Here is a 24,422-nt window from a genome sequence, read left to right on the forward strand (position 1 = left end):
GGAACCTTATATATCAACCATATGGCAATTTCTGAATGGAGATTATGGAGACCTCAGGTGAAACGTCTAATTTTCTGTCTCTTAGAGATTTTCCTCGTTAATTTGGTTGAGGTAAAACTAAAACCAACCCGCTCATTTTAGGATTTTGGGGTGTGTTGCTGGAACAATGGTATCTACGTATCAGTACGTAACTCTCAAGGTTTTAGCGTCTCTGTTCTGGTTGGGAAAATGTTAATACTAACGAAAAAGATATTAATCCTGTTTTCACTCTCAGAATTGATAGATCCTGGGGGTTTACCAGGATGTGGCAGAAATGGGCCTTGGCTCCGTCCTTTGTCTTCCTCCTCTTCAGCACCCCCATCCCCAGTTATTACACAGCATTATCATAATTGCTGTCCATGTGCTAATGAGCGTGAGAGTAACCACACGGTTGTATTCTGGAAAACTTCCTTAATGGGTTGAGGATAATTTCATCAAATCATTTAACTCCTGTAAATGTCATTGGATGTTTTTCACCATAAATACACTCAGGCCTTCCTACACAAGGTCTAATTGTCATGTAGCTGTACGATTATAGCATAATGTAAAATCTCATAGAAAACCACAGTGTGTGGGAGGGAGGGCTTTTACAGTGCCTTGTCTTAACTGATTTATGCTCCTTCTGCAACTAGTATAAATGTTTCTCTTGAATTTGGGCAATATTTACTTTTCAGAGAAGGTGTGCACGTGCAGCGTATAGTCACTTTTTTTTCAATATGTAGAAAATACGTAGGCCTTTGACCTGTTACGACTGTGTAGTTACTTGTCAGCTGTGTTTTGAATCCTGTATGCTAGTGTGAGCTGTGTGTTGCCTAAAGCCTGCAGATCCTCTGGGACACCCCTTTCTTCAAAGGAAAAAGGCGATAATGCAGAAGTTGTACAGGGCAGAGCACTGTCCCCCAGCATCCTCGATGGTGAATCACAGGGTGGGACTCATAGAATCACAGAATGGTTTGGGTTGGAAGGGACCTTAAAGATCATCTCCTGCCACCCCCCTGCCCTGGGCAGGGACACCTCCCACCAGCCCAGGTTGCTCCAAGCCCCGTCTAACCTGGCCTTGAACCCCTCCAGAGATGGGGCAGCCACAGCTTCTCTGGGCAACGTGGGCCAGGGGCTCACCACCCTCACACCAAACGATTTCTTCCCCAGATCTCATCTCAATCTCCCCTCTTTCAGTTTAAAACCCTTCCCCCTCGTCCCATGGCTCCCCTCTCCGATCCAGAGTCCCTCCCCAGCTTTCCTGGAGCTCCTTTAGGGCCTGGAAGGGGCTGGAAGGTCTCCCCGGAGCCTTCTCTTCTCCAGGCTGAACCCCCCCAGCTCTCTCAGCCTGTCCTCCCAGCAGAGGGGCTCCAGCCCTCCCAGCATCTCCGGGGCCTCCTACGGCCCCGCTCCAACAGCTCCGTGTCCTTCTGCTGTTGGGGACTCCAGAGCTGGACACAGTACTCCAAGAAGACACTGGCTGAGGCTGTAAGGAGACAGGACAGGTATGTGAGCAGCAGAAGACAAGAACCATGTGTGTGCATGTGTTTGTGCACATGAAGAGCAGGAGAGATGCCATAAATACAAGCATTGTGATATTCCCTTGGAGTTTTCCTGTTAAAGCCAGGTATTGTTAGTCTGGCTGAAGTTTTGATGCAGCATTTGGCTAAGGGGGGGAAGTTTTTGTTTTGACTCCTGGAAAAACTTTTCTTTTTAGAAAATAGGTTTGACCATATACCTCTTTGCTCATTTTCCAGCCCCCTTTTCTCAGAAGGGAGTAGTTGAGGGGAAATGCTTCCATCTAGTCTATTCCGTGCTTTAGCACTTGCTCAAGTTTTTGTATAAAAATGCAAGTGGTGATATAAAACACATGTCAGTTTTGCACTGTGCCTTCGAACCCAGCTGTGGAACACGCACTTTCATTTTCTTTGTTTAAAAAAATAAGGCAGGGGACTTTGAGATGTGAAATCTTAAAACGTTCTTTCCCACACGCATGCACGCACCCGGGGGTGTGCAAAACTGTGCTCGCACCTTCCCCCCCCCGCCCCTGCCCTCCCCCCCAGCTCAGTTTGGCAACGCGATCGGCAAGTAGCTGAAGGCCGTATAGCTCTGGCCTGTGCCTGTATTATATTAAAATGTATTCAGCGGTCAGTTCAGTCACGGACTAACCTTTCTGTAACACTGGGGGCTGTAGGCATGGCCGAACGCCAGAAGCGCCGGGTTTCACACAGCCTGATTGGTAAAGATGAGTAGTTGTTGATCTTTCCCACTTGTGGGGTCATGGGAGGAAATGGAGCAAGGTTCCCCTCAGCTTTTATCACTTCCTCCTGCCAACGAAGGGGAGATTATTTGCCTTCATTTGCTGCTCCTCTTGTCAGCAAGAGAAGTTGGTATTTAGCCAGATAATAAATAATGCTTTTCCTGGGGAAGGAGTTCTCAGATGTGGTTGTAGTAGTGCTGATTTTCCCCCCCCTCGCTGCTTTCTGTTTTGAGCCTCGTCCTGCAAATTCTTGCTCAGAAAGATGTGATTTGCTTTTGTGTTTGCTTTTGCTTACAGTCTGTTTCTGAAGCTTTTTAAAAAGTTTTAATGGTGGCTGCTTATCTACTGAATGCTGACAGGTTCATTCATTTTTGTTGTATAAGGCTTTTGAAGACCCTGCAGACCAGACTTGCCATGGAAGTATGTACGTGCAGATTGGGTCAGCATTATTTATTCTCATTTATACGGTCGACTTTATCATTTGCAAAGGTAGACTTTGTCATCTTGTTGATCTGGCTCTTTTCATCTGAGTCTAGAAGGGGACTGTGTACCTGCCGCCAGTGACTTGAAGAATATGGATCCCTCTATACTTTAGAGAATCATAGAATGGTTTGTATGGGAAAGGACCTTAAGAATCATCTTGTTCCACCCCCTGCCCCAGGCAGGGACACCTCCCACCAGCCCAGGTTGCTCCAAGCCCCGTCCAGCCTGGCCTTGAACCCCTCCAGGGATGGGGCAGCCACAGCTTCTCTGGGCAACCTGGGCCAGGGGCTCACCACCCTCACAGCAAAGAATTTCTTCCCCAGTATCTCATCAAAATCTACCCTTTTTCAGTTTAAAGCTGTTCCCCCTCGTCCCATGGCTCCCCTCCCTGCTCCAGAGTCCCTCCCCAGCTTTCTTGGAGCCCCTTTGGGGACTGGAAGGGGCTGGAAGGTCTCCCCGGAGCCTTCTCTTCTCCAGGCTGAACCCCCCCAGCTCTCTCAGCCTGTCCTCCCAGCAGAGGTACTTGGTGACAGAGAGGTAAAAATGGGGACCGTAGAGTAAAGGCCAGGTTTTGCAGTGCTCCTGGAAGGTAACAATGACTGATTTGAACTTCAGAAACACATCAGGATAAGCTGAAATACTCTCCTGAGCCTATGGAATTCCTGGACAGACAAGTCTGTGGAAAGGAGGATGCTGGGAGGAGATTGTGTGTATCACCCATGGATAGTGTTGTCTTGCAGTTTCATGAATGCTGGTTTTCCTTCCTCCAACATCCCTTCCTTGCTGAGCAACGGGTCCCGCATCTTACAAGGCTGCATGCCAACAGAACTGCTTACAGAGGAGCTAGGGGATACAGTTCCTAATGAGATTTCAGATTTATTCGTGTCCTGCACCTCCAAATATGGTACAGCCAGACCTTCTAGGCTCTTCAGGGTATGTTTGTTTTACCCTTGTGTGCATTATCACGTTTTGTTTACGGCCTTTGCTCCTTGGAGCTTGGTTCCTTGTTGCTGGTGCTCTATAAATGCAAAATAAGAAATGTTACTCAGCTCAGCACAGTTCTTGATTTGGCCTGTGCATTAAAAATAACACAAATACTTCTCTTCGGATGACTTGAAGGTGAGAAATCATAGCATAAACCTATCTCCGCTCTGTGTAAGAAAAGGTGCTTAGAAAATGTGGCAGTGAGACAGGATCAATGACTTCCTTACAAAAATTAAGCTTCTTATTGCCACAATACTCTTCCCTCCATCAAAGTTATTATTTTGGGGTCTTTTTTGGTTGTTCTTTCTCCTCTCCTGCAACTCCTGCTGATATTTCAGGTAGATAAGGCGTTTTTTCCAGTGGCTTTGATTCTTATCAGTGTGGGGAAAAAAGTTAATATTGATTTAGTGGGGGAGAAAACAGAAAAAGTGAGTAAGAGACTATTAGCCTGGAATGACAGGACTGTATCAATTTTCAGTTCTCTCCAAGGAATAATATGCTTGTTTCCAGCAAACGGAAAAGTAGACTGTGACTACAACTGTCACTGACCTCCCACAGAATTTAATGGATTTTGGAGCTCCGAGAAGAAAAGGCAGTCATAACTAACTCAGTGATTTTAATGCACTTTCCTTGAAAGTCAGCAGTTTTATGAAATGCCATATGCGGGAAGATAAAAAGTATATATATCTTATATAGCTGTAAAAAAAATTATATTCACTGGCTCAGTCTTTTTTTGACTATGGATGAATGCATTTCTCAATACGCTTCAACAATAACATATTCTAAGTTTTTGGTGGTTTATAGCCTTAAAATATGCTGCCAGCCTATAAAATGAACCTGTTTGAAAATGATGGACGAAAACCGTAAAACAATCTCATTCTTGGCCCATTGAAGTGGCTTTTTTGGGTAACTAGCTCCTGAAAGGACTGACTATAAAACCGGTCCCTTTCGTACGATGGAGGGAATGTTGCGTTTGTGCACGTTGATTGGCAACAGCCAAAGTAGCCTGTTTTGTCCAGTGGTAGCCAGTGAAAGAAAGGACGCTCTGTTTTGTGGCAAAGCCACTTTTCTTTTAAATAGATAAATAAATAACCCAGCTCCTTTTAATTTAATTGCCTCTTTGTTTTTGCCTGAAGCCACCAAGTGGCTGGTTCCTCTCATGGAGCCGTCTCCTTTGTTTTGGCCCTGTAAATATTCCCACAGTTGTGCCGAGCCTTACTTTCACGAAGGGATGGGACTACACCAGCAGGAAGAGAATTTTCCTGGGGTTTTCCTTAGGAACCAGAATTGTACAAATTATCCCTGGGATAATTTGTAGTGCAATGCCATCTAGTGTGCAAAGGGCTCTCAGGCTTCCCGTACTCGGGAAAATCCACGTCAGCAGTGATCTTCTCCTTGCACCTGATTCCAGGCTTCTCTAAACAGCTGGATCTTTTTCCTGGCGGTGTTTGTAATAAAATTTCAATGTCGTGAACTTCCAATTTTCAAAATGCTCATCTTGAGGGTCACTTGGGATTTTTTTAGAGTGAGGGTGGGCTGGGGAGTAGAAAAGGGCAGGAGAAGCAGTGATAAATTGCCCAGCCGGAAGAGGCGTTTTCTGTCGGCATGGGCGCATTTTTATCACTTCTGTGTGTGTCAGAAATTAGTTTCTGGGGTTTAGAGCATGGCTGGTGGTCGGTAGCTGTTTATATCCAGTTTGCTGTTAACATTGTCCTTTCCCGGCTTATGAAATACAGTTTTCTGAATCCATGCTGACTTCAAATCCCTAACTTTACCCAATTGGAGGCCGTTTGAATCTGACTTTGCTGTTCTTTGGACCCGTTGTTGGATAGATTTGGTGCAGGAGAAACGTTACTTCATCGCTCGCGCTGTCTGTCTTCATCTGTCCTTTCGTCTCTCAGCTGGCTCTTCCGCATTCTGCACCCGGGTAGTTTTTCCTGTCGGTGGGACAGAAGAGTCCTTCCCTCTCTTGTTCTGAAAAGTGTGTAACACGAGTGATTTGGTTGCAGATTTGCTTCCACCACCGTTATTGGTATTATTGTGTGATATCCAAAATGTTTCATTCTAAATCCTGCCAGGAGGGGGGCTGTCTCCCCCCAGGTAGTGACTAGACCTCGGCATGGCAAAGGCTGCCGGAGAGCATTCCTTGCTGAATAATCTCGTTTTGGTTTCAGTTAATTGTGAAATCAGACTTTAATAGGGTGTGAAATGGAAACAGAGAGAGGTAACACCAGATGCCTTTATTTACATGTGTTAATCAACACAGACCCAAACAACAACAACAAGAAATTAAACCGCAGCCATTCATAGAGTTTGAAACGCTCCGCATTTGGCTGGGAACTTTGAAAAATGAGCTACTTCGCACATAGGTGGAAGGTCAGTAGCATTTTATTTTTTTAAGAAAAGTACCAAACATGCCAGAATCCTATCAGAACCCTGAAGTTACTGTATTTCAGAAATACCAAATGTGGCTACAGAAACCCATCATTACATTGAATTAGCTTTGCTTTGAACAGTAATGTGGAAGATATTTACTTTTCCCTTTTTGAGCGTAGCCTGTGGTGTAACGACGAACACGCAAGAGCGGGCATGTGTACTTGGTATTTCAGAGTGCCTGTTTCCAAATGTCTGGTATTATATTCACCAGGCTCAATTAACTACTGACTAAAGGTGGTTTCCTTTGGAGACAGACTGGGTTTTTCTTTTTGGCTGCTAGTTCTGAAATGGTAGGCATCGCAATTTTATGGGAATTTATGTCGGAAGCAAAGTCTGGTTTGGGGCCAGAAAGATTTTTTTTTTTTTTTAGTGAACTGTTTAATTCAGCTCAGTGGGGCGAGGGGAGAGCAAATACCTGATGTTGATTGTGCTGTAGGTTGTAGTGAGAGTTTTGTCTCTGGCAAAACACATTATGTCACTTCTGGCTGATGCTCTCAATTGTTCAACAGAGGGATTTGATTCAGGTTCCTGGGAAACTCGGGGATTTTGCTGGTGTTGCCTGGGAATTGGGTTTGTTGGAATGAGGAAGATGATTTCTCTAGGAAAGAGTTGAGGCAGGTTCACGGAAACGTTTGCATTATTCCTCTGGAAACCCTTACAATGAGAGCTGAAGTCACGGGACTGTGAGGATGTTGGCTGCTCATACATTCACAGCCAGGCATCGAGATTCTGCTGGTGACAACAGGGGGAGCGTCTCTCTGATTGTAGGGGTGCAGTAAAAGGAAAAAAGTCACTTTCTTAGAAGCACCATTTCTTCTGGCTTTGAGGCACGTTAACCCATTTTTAAAAGCTGCTTATGAAAACGGGGATGTGATGCAGACTGCCTTTGGGAGTAGAAGCAGGTTCCCCAGCTTCCTCTGGAGATGCGTATAAACTGAAGGTGTAGTTGAGTTTGTTTCAGCATCCCCGTTAAAAACACAGTATGTGAAATGCGGCTGCTGGTTTTTTTATAAACCAGAAAATTATTTCTGAGTTTGAAATTCATCCAGGCTTCTTATCTCCTCGTGCAAATGGGAACTGAAGGTTGTTGTTTGTAAGGATGCAAGCAATGAGTTCGTTTAATAAAGTCCCTTTACAGGCAAAATTGTAGCCAGTTAAAATGTGATTTGTCAGTTGAGAGAAAAAGAACTTTTTGGGTTATTTGCTGGCGTTTCTTTTCTCTCTCAGAAGAAAATTAGCTGTCTGCTAGGATTAATGTGAGCAAGCAGCAAAACTAGTTTAAAAGAGGAAGCAAAATTTATAATCAGGCCTGTCTTAGACTGGTAAGATCCTTTCAGGTCCATGTACTTATAATATATGCTACCAGTTAGCAAAATACAGACCCCTTTACGGTACAGACCACCATTCAGGCGTTCCTCTCTCGTACAGGTCATTTCAGGGTGCTGTTTGCCCTAGCAAATATGCTTCTGTCCTCAGAAGCGGTTTTCTTCATTGTCGCTTTCTGTAATCTCTTTGTGCCCATGACAGCCCAGTCTCCCCAGCATTAGCCGCACCGGTTCTGCGTCAGGAATCGTGCTCTAATTTTATCCGAGAAGACCAGGTGCAGGAGGGAACTGGGAATCGGCTTTCAGATGGGCTGGGGAGTGGTAAAGAGATAGCAGGACTTGGGAGGCTACCACTTACTATTCTGCACAAAATAAGGCTGCTCTTGAGGTGGCCGAGGCTGTATGATTTAAAGGCTTTGGCTCCCTTCATTCCCTAATGTTTGTTTTCTTCGTGCCACCCCAAATCTCATTTACTTAGGTGTACGAGAGGCAAATTTTGCCAACTTGTCATACTTGAAAATAGAGCAACCAGTGGCACCTTCTGATCGGTTTTCCAGTGTAACAATTAAGTGGACGCTTTAATGGAAAGGAATTGTCCAGGGTTTGGAAGTCACAGAGAGTTTTGGGGAGTAGGTGGGAGGAAGAAACAGAATTTCTTTTTAACAGTGCTAGTTTTCAATTTTTTTTAAAGAGCTTGCATTGAGCATTACAAATTCTCTAGGGTATTTTCACAGCTGAAAGAACAAAGAGAAACTTTTAAGGGGAGGGAAATCGCTATCAGGTGATGAAGAAGGCTTTAAAAGTGTACATTGCTATATTGTGCTGGGCTATACTGTACTGCATTGTACATGTGGGGGAAATGAAAACTCATCAGTTGTCTTCACAGTCACGTGGAGATGCTTTTCAAGCATCACAGATGTACGTGTTACACTACCACGTAGGATATGGACAAGTGAGCGTGTAAAATAGATTAAAGTTTGTTGTCAGTGTAGGCAACAAAGAGGGAAAATTGGGAGAATTGCACCTAGGCAGGAGAACAGGTATCAGGATGGAGCGGGCATAGTTCTCTGTCACCTCACTGCTTCTAGACTCCACTTGTGGGAGGCATAAATAGCAAAAATGTGCAAGAAGAGACTTTGTTTAAAATCTGTGCTCTGCAGAGTTAGACTTAAAACGTGAACTTATGGGAAATTCCTGATGCGTGATGTGAATGGAACTGGCCGCTGCGTAACGCCGCTGGATGCTGATGTGATAATTTGCTGTCGTTTCTTGTGCTGGCCAGCCCATCTCGGAGACACTTCAAACAGAGCACCGTCTAGAGTAAAATAATAAGAAATTAAATATAGGACAGACTTCTGACATGTTCAGGGTTATTGGCTCTTGAAAGACGAAGGCACTGGCAGCAACCTGCAGCTTCTGAGAACTGACTTAACTCTGTCTTACATGTTGTACACCTTCCCAGAGCTGGGCTGCAAAATTAAACTAGAACTTGGCCAGGGAGCTCTTTGTCCAAACGTTGTGATAAAGGCATGAGGTTGTGCTAAGAAACTAGCAGATATTAAGATCTCTATTTACCCTGTGAGTTCAGAAATGTAGATAGGAGAAGAGGGGGAGCTAATCGTGGTCCCTCCCTTCAATGGGGAAATAAATGCCGGCCAGGGGTAGACTGGCTGTAATTAGAACCACTTCCATGGTCAGTAATTTGCAAAATGCCCCTTTCTGAATAGAAGGGATGAGACCTCCATGTTCTGCACTAGCAGAAGTGCTGTGAAATCGCAGTACATGGCGTGGTGTTCCTTAGAACTAATAGTTCTCGGAACGGTTAAATTGCCATGCACGCTTAAAATGGAAGCCAAAGTTGTGGGCTGCGGGGAAGGGGTGATCTCCTCGGTCGTGGTTATCGGCGCTCAGGTGCTGAATGATAAAATCCCACCCGTGAATAATGATCTGCAAAATTTGATTTTGCAGATGCCTGTGGATCATTCACCCTGTGGCCATAGTACGGAGCCCTTGGAGGAGCTAGTGTATTTAGGCTGGTAACTGAACAGGGAAGATTTTGACAGCAAACTTTTCATCATTTAAATACTTGTTTTCTGTAGGGAATACGTGCAGTGAACAGAGCAGCGTTGTACTAGGCACTAGGGCACACATCCTGCAGTGATTTGCAGTTTGCACAGCACCGCGGACCGGAGAGGAATTTCATGGAGCTTTAGCTCTGAGCGGTTGGATACCAGTGGAAAAGAAAGAAGGCTGAGGAATCGGCTTGCCTTAAACCGTGCTGGGTTTCAGGCATGTGATGGCAGTTTGCTGTCATTTTTTTTTTTTTTTTTTTTTTCCCCTTCTGAGCCGGAGCAGCAGCGTTCTGTGCCGCGCCTGAACACAATCCCTGCATGCATTCCCTCCCTCTCTGTTTCTCTTGGCTCTTGTTAAACTCTACGGCTTGTCTTGTGGGACCTTTCCAATGAGAGAGCGAGCGAGAGAGAAAGGAACACCACTGATTTCTCTACAGCGCAAATTGAGCATGAAATGGGCAGTGTGGAAACGGCTAACGGGGCTATGGAGGCAGATCTTAAATGCTATTCATAGGCACGGTCATCTGAAGAAGCAGCGGCACCAGGAAGAGCGAGCGAAGCGAATGTGGGGAGTTTAATTTGATTTTTGCGAGCCTGGAGTTCTCGCATTTCGGAGCTGATGCCTGGAAGGTTTTTTCAATTAGCTGCTGGGAAGCTCCGGAGAGACCTGGAACTGTTAGGCCTTGGCTAGGGATCCCATCCATGGAAAGAATAGATCATTGTAGCAGGGGTAAGTAGTATGCAGCCTTTCAGAGATCCTCAATACTTGATATAAGATGCTATTTGTTTTACTGGCTAAAATAAAAACGGCTGGAAGAACGCCTTAAGGATGGCACCAAATGCTAATGTGCCACTAAGGAATGAATCCGATTGCAATTTAACAGGCAGCGTTTGCTTTGCAGAATGATCAGTTTGAAGGGGGAGTTTATTGCGTTTTTGTGTAGACTGTCTAACGTTACAGATTTTAAAGCTCAGGATAATGCAAACCGTGGCTCTCCTTCCAGAGATTAACCTGTGGCCTTCTGAAAGATTTTTTGCACTGAGGAAGTCCGTCTGAAAGCCATATTAATGAGGTATAAGGAATTAACTGGGAGTGGGGCTGGGGAACCTAGCAGTGGTTTCCTACCTCAGCAGAAGTGAGTGGCCGTTCAAATACACGTTTATAAACTCCTACTGCATCTCCCACTAATCAGAGAAATGAGGGGCCGGTAAAAAAAGGAGTGTGTTGCATTTTGTGGTGCTAGATGTGTTCCAAACTGTTGCTGATAATGCCTAGAACAGTTCCTTTGCTATGAGGGTAGGTTTAGCAAAGGTTTCTTTTTCAAATGAGGCGACTTTATAACTTCTTTCCTTATCTTTGATCTTTCTTGCATCCTTAAAAAATAATCCTTGGAATATAAAGTAATATCTGTCGATAAAGAGAATGCGTATTGACTGTGAACTTTTATCCGGACAATTTTGTAAGCCTTTATTACATGTTTCTTTTTGATGCAGATCTGTGTATGTATGTGAAACGCAGATTTGGATAAATCTTTCATCGGGTGCAGGGACACATAATACTCATCTTAGATGCCACGCTGACAGGAACCAGAGAAAAATATACAGTAGACATAAATTTTACAAGATTACACGCATTTTTTCATTCATAGCCAGTAAATTATTAACCAGACAAAATCAGCATCTGGGCTTTCTAGGAATGACTTTGTCCACGTGCCTACCTCTGAAATTCCTGCCGCGGGCAGCTTAATCCTATTCCAAGCTTTCGGTAAGCGCTGCAAATTGTGCAAAACATCTACGAGCCCCCTGCAAAATACTGATGGGAATTACCAGTGCTCCTTCGTTTGGAGATCGTAAGTCACCGTAAGCTGGTAGGATGTGTCGTAACTTCTCCCTTTGTGCTGGCTCAGCTCTCCTTCTCTTTTGTGTAGGAGAGTTGGACTTAAACCACTTCCTATTTCCTGCGGATCTTTGCTCCTTGCTTTTCATATGGCCCACTAAGCCTTTTATCCCGTGCGCCCAGATTTGCATATGTGAATAAAGGCAATCTCTTTACATACTTATTTTTTTTTTTCCCCCCTCTGTGAGTTGGCAGGCTGAGTGACAGCTTTCATTTGAGATTTTGGTTAGTGGTGATACAGTACTGGCGTTACTCAAAAATCTGAGCTTAATATTTGCTGTAAGTCAAAGAAACTGAGAGCTTGTTTTGTGTTTTATTTATGCGTTTGTGTTTGGCTGTGCAGTCAGAGTAAGGAGCACTGTTTGGACTGGCTGCTTTCAAAATTCTCCACAGTTTGCATGGCAGTGCTTCTCGCACACAAAATTCAGCAGCTGGGAGATTTGAATTAATTATTTGGAATCTATTTGTTTGACTTGTGGTTTTTTTTTTTTTTCCCCTCACACTGATTCCTTGCAACACACTTCTATGAGTAGCCGGGGTTTCTGTTTGTTCCTTTCTTTCATCTTTCACATTTTGGAGGCTGTGAATTCATAGGGAACAACTCGATACTCTGGAGATCTAGGGGACAAACTCCTCCCAAGTGCTGTGCAGCTTAAGAGTCAAATCTCTGAAGTTTGAAACAGAACAAGAAGTTCAAAATCCTCTTCCTGGCCCCGAAACGTTGTTGGCATGATGCACTCGAAAAAGCACTTTCCATAAAGACACTGAAATATGTGTTCAAGCTCTTTTAAGTCAAAACCCTCTCAAACCCCTCTGTCTGGGGCCTGGTTTGTTGTACTGGAGGTACCTGTGCCTGGCATTGCTGCAGTGTTTGTAAGTCTGTTTTGTCAGCAGTGTAATATTAACGGGACCCTATACCCTTAGCCATTTAACACATCCTTGCAATTGCTTTTATTGAGGAAATGTTTCATTTATGTGATTTTTTTTTTAATGGAAAAATTAATTTGAAAGAGATAACTTGTGTACCTCGAGATTATTTTCATTTCCCTTGGCCTGCACCACACACATTGCTTGCTTCCCTTCCCTTGGGAGCCCCGCTGTCTGTAGAGCGAGCCCCATGGGGGGCACAGGCGATGCACCCGTCAGTGCTTTCCCCCAGCTACGCTGGGCCAGGGGCTCAGTGCTTCATGCTCTGGCAAAACACTGAGGCTGTGGAACGAGACATCACCCATGCTCCCCTGCCCGTCCATGTGAAATGCTCTGTTTGCTGCGAACAAGAAAACAATCATTTAATCAACAACATGCCATAATAGAGGCTCTGTATTTACTGAAAGCAGATGCAGTCGTGTCTCTGGGGCTGGGCTGACCCTACGAGCTTCCTTTGCAATAGCCGTGGGTTTGCTTTCCATCCATAGGTGTGCTAGCAAAACTGTTTTTTTTTCCTTTGTGTTTTATCCCATGGTGTGTCTCTTGGTGGTCAGAGGGAGTAGATGGAGTCAGTAACAGATTCTTTTTGTTTATCTTGTAGTTTTTAATTGCTGAAGCACATGTCTGTGCAGTGAAGTACATGCACGTTTGGTCCTGAGCTTCAGGGCTGCTGGAGCCTCGTTAGTGGGGTGTTGGGTATGGCCTAATTAGCTCTCTTAAGGATGAGTTTGCAGAAGGACACGATTGTCTGCACCAATCCATCTTCTGAGATACGCTCTGGCAGTGATTCCCTGGCTGTGGCCAGTTACTGAACTCAGGGACTTTCCATGTTGTCACCGTATGTAACTTATTACCCCATTGTATGTCTGGCAAAAATACAGCCACCCTGTGTCCACAGCAAACATGTATTTGAGAGCCACTGCTTAGTGTCGTGTTCCACTGGGGTCTTCTGAAACCCCAGGGACTGGAAGTAGTTTCCCTCATGAGAAAAGGAGAAGAAAATGAGGCTATCACGGAAGCAACAAACCAGGCAGGAAAGAAATCTGTGAAGCAAATCTGGTAGTAGTTCTGTGTTTCTCCCACGTCTTCCCAGATTGCATTACAAGTGAGATAGATTCTGTCCCGTACAAAGCAGCCGGAAACTCCAGGTTTCACCCAACTAAAGTGAAAAGCAGTTTTCAGCCCAGTGCCTTTAAAGTAAAAAGTTCTCTCTCTAATAACGTCTTGGGTCTAGTTGCTCTGGTGGCCATTACTTCTATAGTCTGGGATGTGTGGGGTGAGGAAGTTTCTTAACGGTCAACTCATACAGAGCTTTAAAAGGAAAAGACAAACTCAATTCCACTAAATTACAACCAGAAACCCCACAGGTGACAAATTCAGCTTATGGAGCGTTCCAGGATGTTATGTCCTCTGCCAGTCGTCGAGTGCCCGAGGCACAGCTCTGCATGCAGCCTCATGGAGGGGGTGTTCGTTAGTTTGTTTTTAATAACATCAGATTTTTTAACTTCATGAAAACATTCTGTTTTCAGAGCCTGAGAAGTTGTTTTTGCCTAATGGAGTCCCGAATGGCTGCATCTGAGAAGTTTTTATGAATATTTCATTGCTTGTGAAGATTGACCTTCTTACACATTTAGAGGAAATAAAAGGGTGAGACCACATGAGAAAACTTTTGCAACTTAATGCAGGAAAAGCTGGGAAAAGTATCTCTGATACAACTCTCTGAGATTTTATGTCTCAACAAGCTTAGGAATCAAATATACTTGGCTTAAGAATTAAAACAAACTCCAGCAACGTATACATAAGCTGCCTGCGTTGGCAGCTCAACCTGGAATCAGGGATTAAAAGTGAGATCTTCCCAAGTCACGTATTTGTGACTGCAGTAAGGGTCAGATTCTGTCAGGGTTACTCCTCATTCCATCTTCGGAGAGGCAAGAGCTAGATCCCACCGTGCCTCATGGCCGAGAGCAGCATTGCAATAGCAGTCCGGCATGGCTAGCGTGGCACGGGGAGGAGCCCCCTCCCCAGAACTCCCGTGTCGGATTGGAAAGGGCAGAAGTCAGGAGGAATTGCCTTCCATCTCCTCTGGCTGTGTGCAACAGAAATGTGGCACACGGCAAGTGTTTCGCCTGGTTTCACATTTATTTTGTATTGCTGGCTTAGTTAATATTCCTTAACGTGCCTTTTCTTTCACCATTTGTCTAACTGACCGCCTTTAATACTCGGAGTGGAACTGCCCTGCACCAGTGTTATGGTTTGAGAAAACCCATAACAATCTATTGTTGTTTAGTCAATTATTCTATCACCTGATGACCCCTCCCTACCTGGAAAGGGGAATCGGGGAACACAAGAAAACACGAGGGTTGAAATATAAATAGATTTAATAGGATAAGACTAAATAATTAACAATTAAAGAACCAGTATTGATCCCAATACTAATATAAGATATACAAGAATTTCACTCGGCCAATTCTATCAGCAGGAGCCGTGCACTCCCTGCAGGGACAGCCAGTGTGGGACACTGCGAGCGCTGCGGCTTCAGGAGGAAGGGAAGGGCTCAGGGCTCCGGCACCGGGGCAAGGAGAGTGCTCAGGATGGCAGCCATCAAGGGAGCGAGATACTACGCAGCAAACTTTCTAATTTATATAGAATGTGCCGTTCATGGTATGAAATAATCCTGTTGGCGAGCCTGGGTCAAGTGCCCAGGTCTCGCTCCTCATCCCCGCACCTGGCGAGCTCAAAAACACCAAGACCTTGAATCCCACATAGCCTAGCTGGCTATAAAGTAAATATTTTCACCAATTCAGACACTAGAGTCTTCCAGAAGTGGAGTTTTTCCCAGCTTTAGAAGAGGAGTTAGTCCTGTGTCGCTCAGCCCAGGACAACCGGTCACTATGGCAAACTTGAAACCAGCAGGTCAGAAGCTGCTGTGTTTGCAGCAGAGGCTTCTCCTGGCATGTCGTTCCGTGAGCACCCCATCCCCGGTACCCTGCACCTCTGCGGATCCTTCCTGGCCGAGGGGGTGCTTCTGGATCTGCGTATACACAAGCACCGAGTAAGCAACATGCTGTAACCCCGGGGGGTATTCACCACCAAGAAAACAAAACCATCGTTCTCAGGTGGATGTGTATTTTAAAAGTTGCAGCAGGGAGTCACACCGCAGGAGCTCTGGTTGTTCACGTGTTCTGGTCAGCATGGGTGCCCAGCGTCCTCTCCTCCGTCTTTAAAGTTATCCTCTGCGATAATTTTGATTTGCGAAGGAGCTCAAGGAGTGTCGCAGCTGTTCCAGCCTCTCTCAGAAGTTCCGAGATGCGCAGCACGTGTGCATGACCTCATTGGAAGCTTAGATTAAAAACAAAATAACAAAATAACCCGAAGGAGACCTGATCTTGTGCACATAAGGCACATGTGGAACTATTATTGCATCCAGTATGATTAAAGCACCTCGAGGATCCTGCTGTGGAGTTAGGATCTGCCCTTTTCTCTAGCTGTGCATGTTTATAAATGACGGTAGGATTTATTAGTCTTGAAGGTGAAGCTCCGTTGAAGGGATGCTGACTCCTGAATAATCATGCTTCCATAGGAAAAAACTGTCTCATGTGATTTGCAAGCTTAAAATAGTTCTGAAAATGACTGCAGGCAAAATACACATCCCACAACCTTTAAAATTTACTCAGTGCTTGCACTTGCATAAAATTTGGCCTTGTTGAGTACGCCTGTGATTTGATGGGAACTTGCATCTGCTGGGAAGAGAATTTAAGCCAGTGTTTAACTTCACCTCTAGGGCGAGTATCCTCCTTACGTGTTTCCGTGATGTTCTCTGTTGTGCTCTGCTCAATCCAGGAGGAAACCCGGGATATCTTTGTGGGAACACTTTGCCTTTTCGCCACAGAGGTGTGTTTGAGTTTGATTTCAACATCCCAATACTCTGCAGTGACCCTCAATGCCAATATTAGCCAGCTCCTGTGGCCAGAATGAATCCATGCGACGCTTCTACACGAGTGTATCGTACGCGCTTGGCAAAACTGCCAGGAAAATCCTGCCAGCCCAGAAGCGCTGTGCTTGGATGCTTCTCGCCCCAGCACTGATTCCAGCCGAGTGCCCGCCGGGTTCCATCGATTGTCTGGGGATAATGCACAACCTACCGTGCCCCATGCAGCCAGTGATTTTGTCACACTGTGGTTATCTGTGTGGCGTTCCAGGAGATGCAATTCCTTTTTTTTTTTTTTTGTCTTGCTGAGCTCTGATTCATATATATATATATATTTTTTTTTTTTTTTTTTTTTTTTTGCTGCTCTTTGTTGCCACTTTTGAGTTTTCAAAGCGATGATTTCAAATAGCAGTGAAGAAATGGGAACGAAAATGCTCTTTAAACACGTCTTTCTTGTCTTTACTTTCATCATTACTTCAGGATATTTATGCTTGGGTAAAGAAGCCACTCTGTCGGAAATGTTCTTTTCCTGCTCCGAAGCCACAGTTCAGTATGAAAAGGCAAAAGCAGGAGAAAAATGGGGAACTGTGTGGGAGTATAATTAGTACATTTAGCAAGATAAATATGGAGAGAGGAAAAAAGGGCCAGATAAATACATTTATGCTGTCAGAGTAATTAGCTAGAAGATGTTTCCCTGTGTAAGAAAGATTTGCCAACCTAAAGTTTCAAATATAATAAAATAATAGCTTCAAATATATCAAAACCCAGGTCTTGGAGGCGCTTCATTACAGGGCAAAGTGACATAAGTAATGGACTCGGGTAAATGAAGATGAAGTGGGCTTTGAATCACCAGTGTAATTTGGGAGATAGGGAGAGTATTGTCTATTAGGAGACTGGAGCTACGAGAGGTAATAAAAGCTTTTGCTTATAACGAGTCTGCATCTCTGAGTTTGATCAGTGCTAAGGCTTTTAATTTCTTCAGGATTTGTCCCAAGGATATTTGGGCCCTAGAATTTTTTCATTTTTTCTTAATAAAACATAGCAATATTTCACAGGAAAATTAGCCTCGTGTTTCTTGCTCTTGGCCATCAGACATACTTTTCACCCAATACATACATTCCAAAGTGATGCATAAAGGTGGCGTTTGTCCTGTGGTTTTTCCCTTGTCTGATTTGCTCAATTGCACAAACATCGTAAATTAACGAGAGGACAGACATGAGGGAGGCATTAGAAGTGTGGTGGTTTAGAAAGAGAAAAAGAAAAAATGTCCATTCCTAATGCTGTCAGAAAAAATTACCAGATTTAATGGTGGTGTGGAAACTTAATGAGCTTTTGCTACGGCTGAGTTTGAGCAGCAGAAATGTCAGTCGTGACTGTCTGGCTGCGATCACCAGGGAGTTAACCTTAAATTCCATCTCGGAAAAACGTAAAAAGATTACCAGGTTTCCTTGGAACAATGACACATCCTTTGCCAGGAAAAGCATCAGCCTTTCCACTGACTTCAAACTCCTGGCGAAAGACACTTCTTCAGCATTCTTGCCATCTCTTTCCTCGAGATGTCTACAGCTGTGCATGATGTTTGAGATGAAACCTGCTGAGGCTCCTGCTTGCCCGTGAGGCTGATTCATGGCCATCTGCCCCAGCGCATCCTGCTGTGCCCCCCCTCCTCCTGCCTGGACCACTCTGCCTGCTGCTGCCAGCCGCTGGTGGGACAGACAGTTTGTGGCATAAAGAGAAAAGGGGAGGGTCAACTAATGAGGCTTTCCTCGCTTGTACTTTATAGCAAACTTCAAATAACTTTAATATTATCATAGAATCATGGAATGCTTTGGTTTGGAAGGGACATTAAAGACCATCTTGTCCCACCCCCCTGCCAGGTTGCTCCAAGCCCCGTCCAACCTGGCCTTGAACCCCTCCAGGGATGGGGCAGCCACAGCTTCTCTGGGCAACCTCACAGCCCTCACAGCAAAGGATTTCTTCCCAATATCCATCTCAATCTTCCCTCTGCCAGTGTAAAACCCTTCCCCCTCGTCCCATGGCTCCCCTCCCTGCTCCAGAGTCCCTCCCCAGCTTTCCTGGAGCCCCTTGAGGGACTGGAAGGGGCTGGAAGGTCTCCCCGGAGCCTTCTCTTAATTACTTTGATTGGTCATGAAATGCATTTTTCACGTCACGAGAACGTGTGTTTGCGTTACATGCTGCACAGGTAGGTGCAGTGTGTCCGTTGCTTCACAGCAGGTTTTATGGTGATAACGCCTGTGTGGCACTTCATGCAGATCAAACCAAATCATGGCCAGCACCTGTAGACATCGTGGCTTTCCTCTGGCTCCCAAGGAGGGGACCGTTTTGAGAGGAATTTAGATAAGATCTTGGGAGATGCTATATGGAATATTCACATCAACTCCAAGAAGCCGTAGGAGTTATTCCACAGACTTTTGCTGCTCCCTAGAGTGGTCTTCCCAGGGCATGTCCCGGGTCAGTGTAGGCTCCATAACTCTGACGTGAGATGGTTTCTCAGTGGACTGGTTTACTTCAAGCACAGGTAACGCAGGCAGGTTTGGCGTCTGGGGGGAACGACTCTGCTCCTTCTACCTGCAAACAGCTAGGGAGATGATCTGAAGGGAGGTGGGATCAAGCATGTTTTCCTAGCCTATAGTTCTAATTGTCGGATTTTCATCTAATTATTTAATGCCTTCCACATTGAATTTTAACCTTCACTCTAATTCCATTGAGGAGACGGAGTTTGGCTTTTTTCCTTTTATTTTCTGTTTTTGTTCTTTTTTTTTAATTTTAAAATTTTTTAAGCTGCAAGATCTTAAGCTTTAGATAACAGCGCTGTGCAAAGTGAGTTACGTCATTGGAAACAAGGGGTATTCATGGTGTTCGTTCTCGAACACATAGGATAGCTTTGCCAAAGCTCTCGTAACCTTTTCTTTAAGCGTGCGCCATTCTCCGTGCCGGCTCTCCGCCTGCTCTGTGGTCCTCACGTGTTGAGATACGAGCGTGTGAGCAAGATCAAATGTTCATGGCTTTATGAAGCAGAAGTTGAAATAAGTAAGTCTGATAGACAAATCAAAGGTACGCTTCACGAGCTTTGCACACATGATCCTTTCTTCAGGAGAGCTGGTTGATGGGAGTTAGCATCACTTGGCAAATGAGGGAAACAAGGAAATTAAAGGCAGAGCTAACTAAATGAGCTTACTTTGAAGTCTGGGGGTCAGAGACGTGGTTAGGAGCAGTGGACACAGCCCCACTGACCTTGCAAAGCCAGCTCTTACCTGCTGAGGATCTGGTACTTTAATACAGTAGCCACCAGGCCTGCTCTTGGCAACAGGTTTGTGTAGTGCTTTTCCTTGAAATGATTTTTTTAAAGTTTTGGTAGTTTGTAAGAGGAGCATATATAGCATAAAGATGTACGCATCTCAGAAGCTTTATTTTTCAGTATTTTTCTGCCTGTGGTCACGCTGACAAGTGAAGCGCCCAGAAGCAGGGCCACTTTGAAGCTGGCTGTGCTCTAATGAAAGCCCTCGCCGCAGTCGCTAGCCCTTGCCTTTCACATCTCAGTGCGGGGAACGTGGCAGGGCCCGGGCGCCTTCCGGACAGGGTCACAGTAGGCTCAATGTTGTGGAGCTCCAGACAAACGAACAAGGCTTTAAAATGCCTGCTGCCAGCGCGGATCTGCCGGAGTTTGAGGCCAGGATTATTCTTGGAGGGCGAGCAGAAGGGAGCTTCCAAAGCCACTTTGGAGAGGAGCGATGAGAGCGTGTGTTCTGTTCTTGTTAACCCCTGCTCTGGGAGGTAATCGCACCCTGTGCAACTACCGAGCTTTTGAATAAGATTTCTGAGTGGTCCATATCATAGCTTACTTACCCCTCTGTTTTTCTCTACAAGAGGAGTAACCAAGACATTGTCCCCCTCCAGGAGACTCCTGTAATCACTCTCTTTATCTGCTGGCTTACTGGGGATGAGCTGCTTTGTCTCCAATGGTGGGGAGACCACGAACTAGAAGCATTTTCAGGCTAGTCCTGCCTGTATATTTGATCAGTAAAGTCTTGGCTGGCAAGCACAATTTGGCAAAATTGTGTATGAACCAGGTATGTAGCTTAATTTTGTCTTACAAGATGCCAAGGCAGAGTGGAGACTCACAAACTTGCCTCCAGCTGGGTAAATACAGATTTGAATGATACCTCGGCGTACCATTTACAGCACTCTCTTAGCGTGGGCGTGTTCATAGCACCATCTTTAGGGCTTTCGTTGTGTATCATAAAATGCTTAGGATACCGTAAACCTAATTTATGAAGTCAGTCACATCTGCTTGTGCTAGCTAAGCATATATATTCCAATAATAAATGAACCCAACAGAACCTAATGCATCGTAATTGTTTATCAGGTTCAGGAAGCGTGACAGCCATTTTGAATGTGACAAGTGAACTTTTCAGGTTATATATCAAGCCATATATATATGAAGTATGCTGTTTAATGCTTTGATCTTGCCGTAAATACTAGTTACGAATTATTTCAGCTTTCTCAGATGATACACATTGAAACTCTTACGGGGTATCCTCAACACCCGGCTGTCTTTGGTCTGTCCTTTGAGAAGATTAAAATCAATTTCCCAGTTTGGAGTCAACCAAATCCTGCCTGTGAATCATGTTCTGAGTCCGCTAAGGTCAAGAGGAGCCTTTGCTTTGTTCTCCCTGGATTTTAATTATATGGGATGCTGCAGGGGGAAAGGCTTTTAAACGTCACGACACCTACAATTTTTGGAAGAGCAATAACGCGTGTCTATTAACAGAGCAAACCAAAAATTGTGGCACACGGGGAACAGGGAGCATAAGCGAATATTCATCTCGTGGGGTATTTTGCTGCGAGGACAGTTGCGTTACAGGCTAAACCCGGTAGATTTCCCTGTCTGTACAATTCTGCCCTGTCTCTCAGCGGGCACAAGGCTGGCTGCAGGGAGAGGAACAGTCCTTCCGTTAGCTTTTACAACTCTACTCTGGAATCAGACAGTTGTGTATATGTAGGGCAATACGATGGATTTAAACTGTCAGGTCTCACTACAGCGAGTTTGTCTAAATGGGGACGCGCAGAAGCATTGAAGTGGAAACGAACTACATGGGTGTAAAGTCGATGAATGCAAATCAGTAGGTTAATCCTCGGGTAGGTGTGCTCTACCCAGTGCAAAGTTTGCTGTAACCGAGTCATCCTGCACACAGGGACCTCGCGCTACAGGTGATTCACTCTCTATTTTGGGCGAGAGCGTGTAGAGACTTGGCCTGACAGGAGTCCAGCCAGGTGTAAGTTACAGTAGGTGAGAGAGGAACGGTGATGCCATTCAACCTTTGTCTTAACTTGACCCGTAACTTTTTCTACCCCGCATTGTGCTGCGCAGAATCCGGCCTTGAATGTGTCTAGGGAGGTGCCGCATTTGTGTGTTGGGGATTTCACTGCCTGGCTGCGGCGTTCCGGGCGCACGGAGCTGCTGGCATCAAGCGGAGCCTGCAGCCATGTCCTTCAGCACTGATATACTTCAGGGACACACGGCCTGAAATTTCGTTGTGGGTTGATAGAGTAGGTGTATGTACCCTAAATAACCACGGGGAAGATTAAAGGATGGAAACTTATCTCCCTGAGTAGGAAACCCACGTTTAATTGAACTGGAGCTGGTACCTGACAAACATGGAAAATATCTCCAGCCACATATTAGCTTTCCTTCACTGCATGCTTTGCTAGTTTGTTTGACTGTTGGTTAGCTTCAAAACTCAGTGGCACTTTAAATGTGAAATTTGATAGCAAGGAATGATGATAAAGTGAGGGAAACGTGCCGCACAGAAATAAATAATGGTCATATTCAATCACAATAATGGCAGCAGGCTACACGCTGTTACACACAGAAAAGTCACTCTTACAAATCTTTAAAATTACCTCTTTCTGGAATGCAATTTTTTTTAGTGGAATTAAGCTCACTGTGTGGAAGATCCTCCGCAGCAGTTAGAAAGATGTATCTCTGGGAATGTCTTGTACACTAGCCTTAGGAGGATGTCAGTGTGTGTAAAAATCTGTAAAGCTCTCACTGCAAAGCTTGCTCTGAAGGGAGAAGTTACAGGTGGAATGAGAAGCTGTCTAGAAGCCAAAAAGAAGAGTTTGCTGAGAGAGTTGTCCAGGAGGAACTTCAACAGTGGCCAAGGGAGACACTCCATGGGTTTTCCAGAGAGGTGATTTGTGGCAGAGTGACGATAGTATCCAAGGGAAGGGGACACAAGGTGGATTCCACCTTCATGGGCTTGCACTGGTTTTTAAGACTATCATAGAATCATAGGGTTGGAAGGGACCTCTGGAGATCACTCAGTCCAACCCCCTGCCAGAGCAGGGTCACCCGGAGCAGGTGGCACAGGAACGCCTCCAGGCGGGGTTGGAATGTCTCCAGAGACGGAGACTCCCCCACCTCTCTGGGCAGCCTGTGCCAGGGCTCTGCCACCCTCAGGGTGAAGTAGTTCCTCCTCGTGTTTAGGTGGAACTTCCTATTGTCAAGTTTGTGCCCGTTACCCCTTGTCCTGTCGCTGGGCACCACTGGAAAGAGCCTGGCCCCATCCTCCTGGCACCCCCCCTTGAAGTATTTATAAGCGTTGATAAGGTCCCCCCTCAGCCGTCTTTTTTCCAGGCTGACTTGTCCTTCTAGTTATGTGAAGAGTAGCCTCAGCGAAAGGCTCCTAGATGTGCCCAGGTAGGGACAATTTTTTAACTACCCCACGCTGTTGGGCAACAGTGAAGATCGAAAGTGCAGACTTGATTTCTGATACAAATCCTTTGATGGAAAATTTGTATTTGTGCACCAAAAGGGCCTGCCACAAAGCAGGAGAAAGTTCTATTTGCATAACCAGCGAGAGAGTGGTGAGCATTTGCACATCCTCTCTCTCTTCCTCTAAATACATTTAATGCTATAAAAATAAAATAAACTATGAAATCTAAAGACTTTCTGTAGTCCAGAAATCTTTTTAGTTAACTGCAAAGCTGTATACAACCATCAGAAAAGACAGGAGTGTTCGGGAGGTTGTGTGTGCTGAAGGGAGAGTGCGGGATTTGCGTGCGCTGCAGCTTCCTGACAAAGAGGAGGGAGAGACGGGCGAAATGCAAAGTTAGATTCACTCTGGGTAGCAGCGGTCATTTGTCTGTGAGCAAATTGTGCCTTGCATCTCCGTTTTTCTCAGGAGGTACGTGCCTCCAGTCACCTGGTTCTGATTTTCTCCTGCTTACGTTCATGAAAATACAGCAATTTGTGATCTTTCTCCTCACTTTTATGTTTGTTTCTGCTTTCATTTGTTGGTGGTTCTTTTGGGTCTTAGCTGATGACAATTTTATTACAGAATTAAACTTTTGTGTACGCATTTTCCAAGAGAGGAAGTGTTGTCGCCAAAGACCTTTGTGTAAAAAGGCCTGGGCTACTCTTCAGCCCTTTCTGTTTTTAAGCTGGCATCATTTCTGCTTACGGAAGAAAGCGAGTGACTCCTCTGGCAGGTACAGCACCGCTTTCTCTCTGCAGGTTCACGTCCATCGTACAAGGAGCAGAGGCAGCAGCGAGGGCTCTGTGTGTGCGGGGAGGCTGAGACTCCTCACCCTCGGGTACCGGGACTAGTGGGAGCAGCAGGACTAGGACTAGTACTAGCCAAGGCGCTCGCTCCATGTACAGGGGTGACACGGTTAAATCTCACCTCGCTGCTCGGGGAAAAGGCACATCCTGATGTTGTATTTAATGACTCTGTATGTGATGAATGGTGCCATAAAGCTCTCTGTTGTGATACATTGCTTGACAACACTGAAATTAGGAGATATGTTTTATTATCTAATGTCTGCCTCAACATATAAAATAAAAAAATGAATAAAATTGGGGGGGGGAAGAATCACTGTTATCTGATACATGAATATTTATAGAGAGATTTTCAGTGAACAATTAATTTTGCAGACTGCTAAGCTAGAGGTTTAATCCCTGCCTTGAACAGTTTGCCTTCCTAGGATTGTTTTGTTTTTGAACCATATTTTTATTTTTAAACTATCAGGTGAGATGCCAAAATCCAATGGCATTGGAGGGTCTGTG

General features: G+C 45.1%; 1 protein-coding gene across 8 annotated transcripts in view; it reads left to right on the top strand.

Moving 5' to 3' along the window:
* ARHGAP32 (Rho GTPase activating protein 32) overlaps window positions 1–24,422 on the top strand; it is a 254,283-nt gene that overhangs the window by 129,252 nt on the left and 100,609 nt on the right. The window contains exon 1 of one of the 8 annotated variants that reach the window (XM_054223145.1): window positions 7,722–10,308. The exons of the other annotated variants lie outside the window; for them this stretch is intronic. The gene's annotated coding sequence lies outside the window, so the exon portion shown is untranslated. Of the gene's footprint in view, window positions 1–7,721; window positions 10,309–24,422 lie in introns of those variants that run through there. 8 annotated transcript variants of the gene reach the window in all.

This window comes from Rissa tridactyla, chromosome 17 (genome assembly GCF_028500815.1).
Source record: "Rissa tridactyla isolate bRisTri1 chromosome 17, bRisTri1.patW.cur.20221130, whole genome shotgun sequence".
Taxonomy (NCBI): domain Eukaryota; kingdom Metazoa; phylum Chordata; class Aves; order Charadriiformes; family Laridae; genus Rissa; species Rissa tridactyla.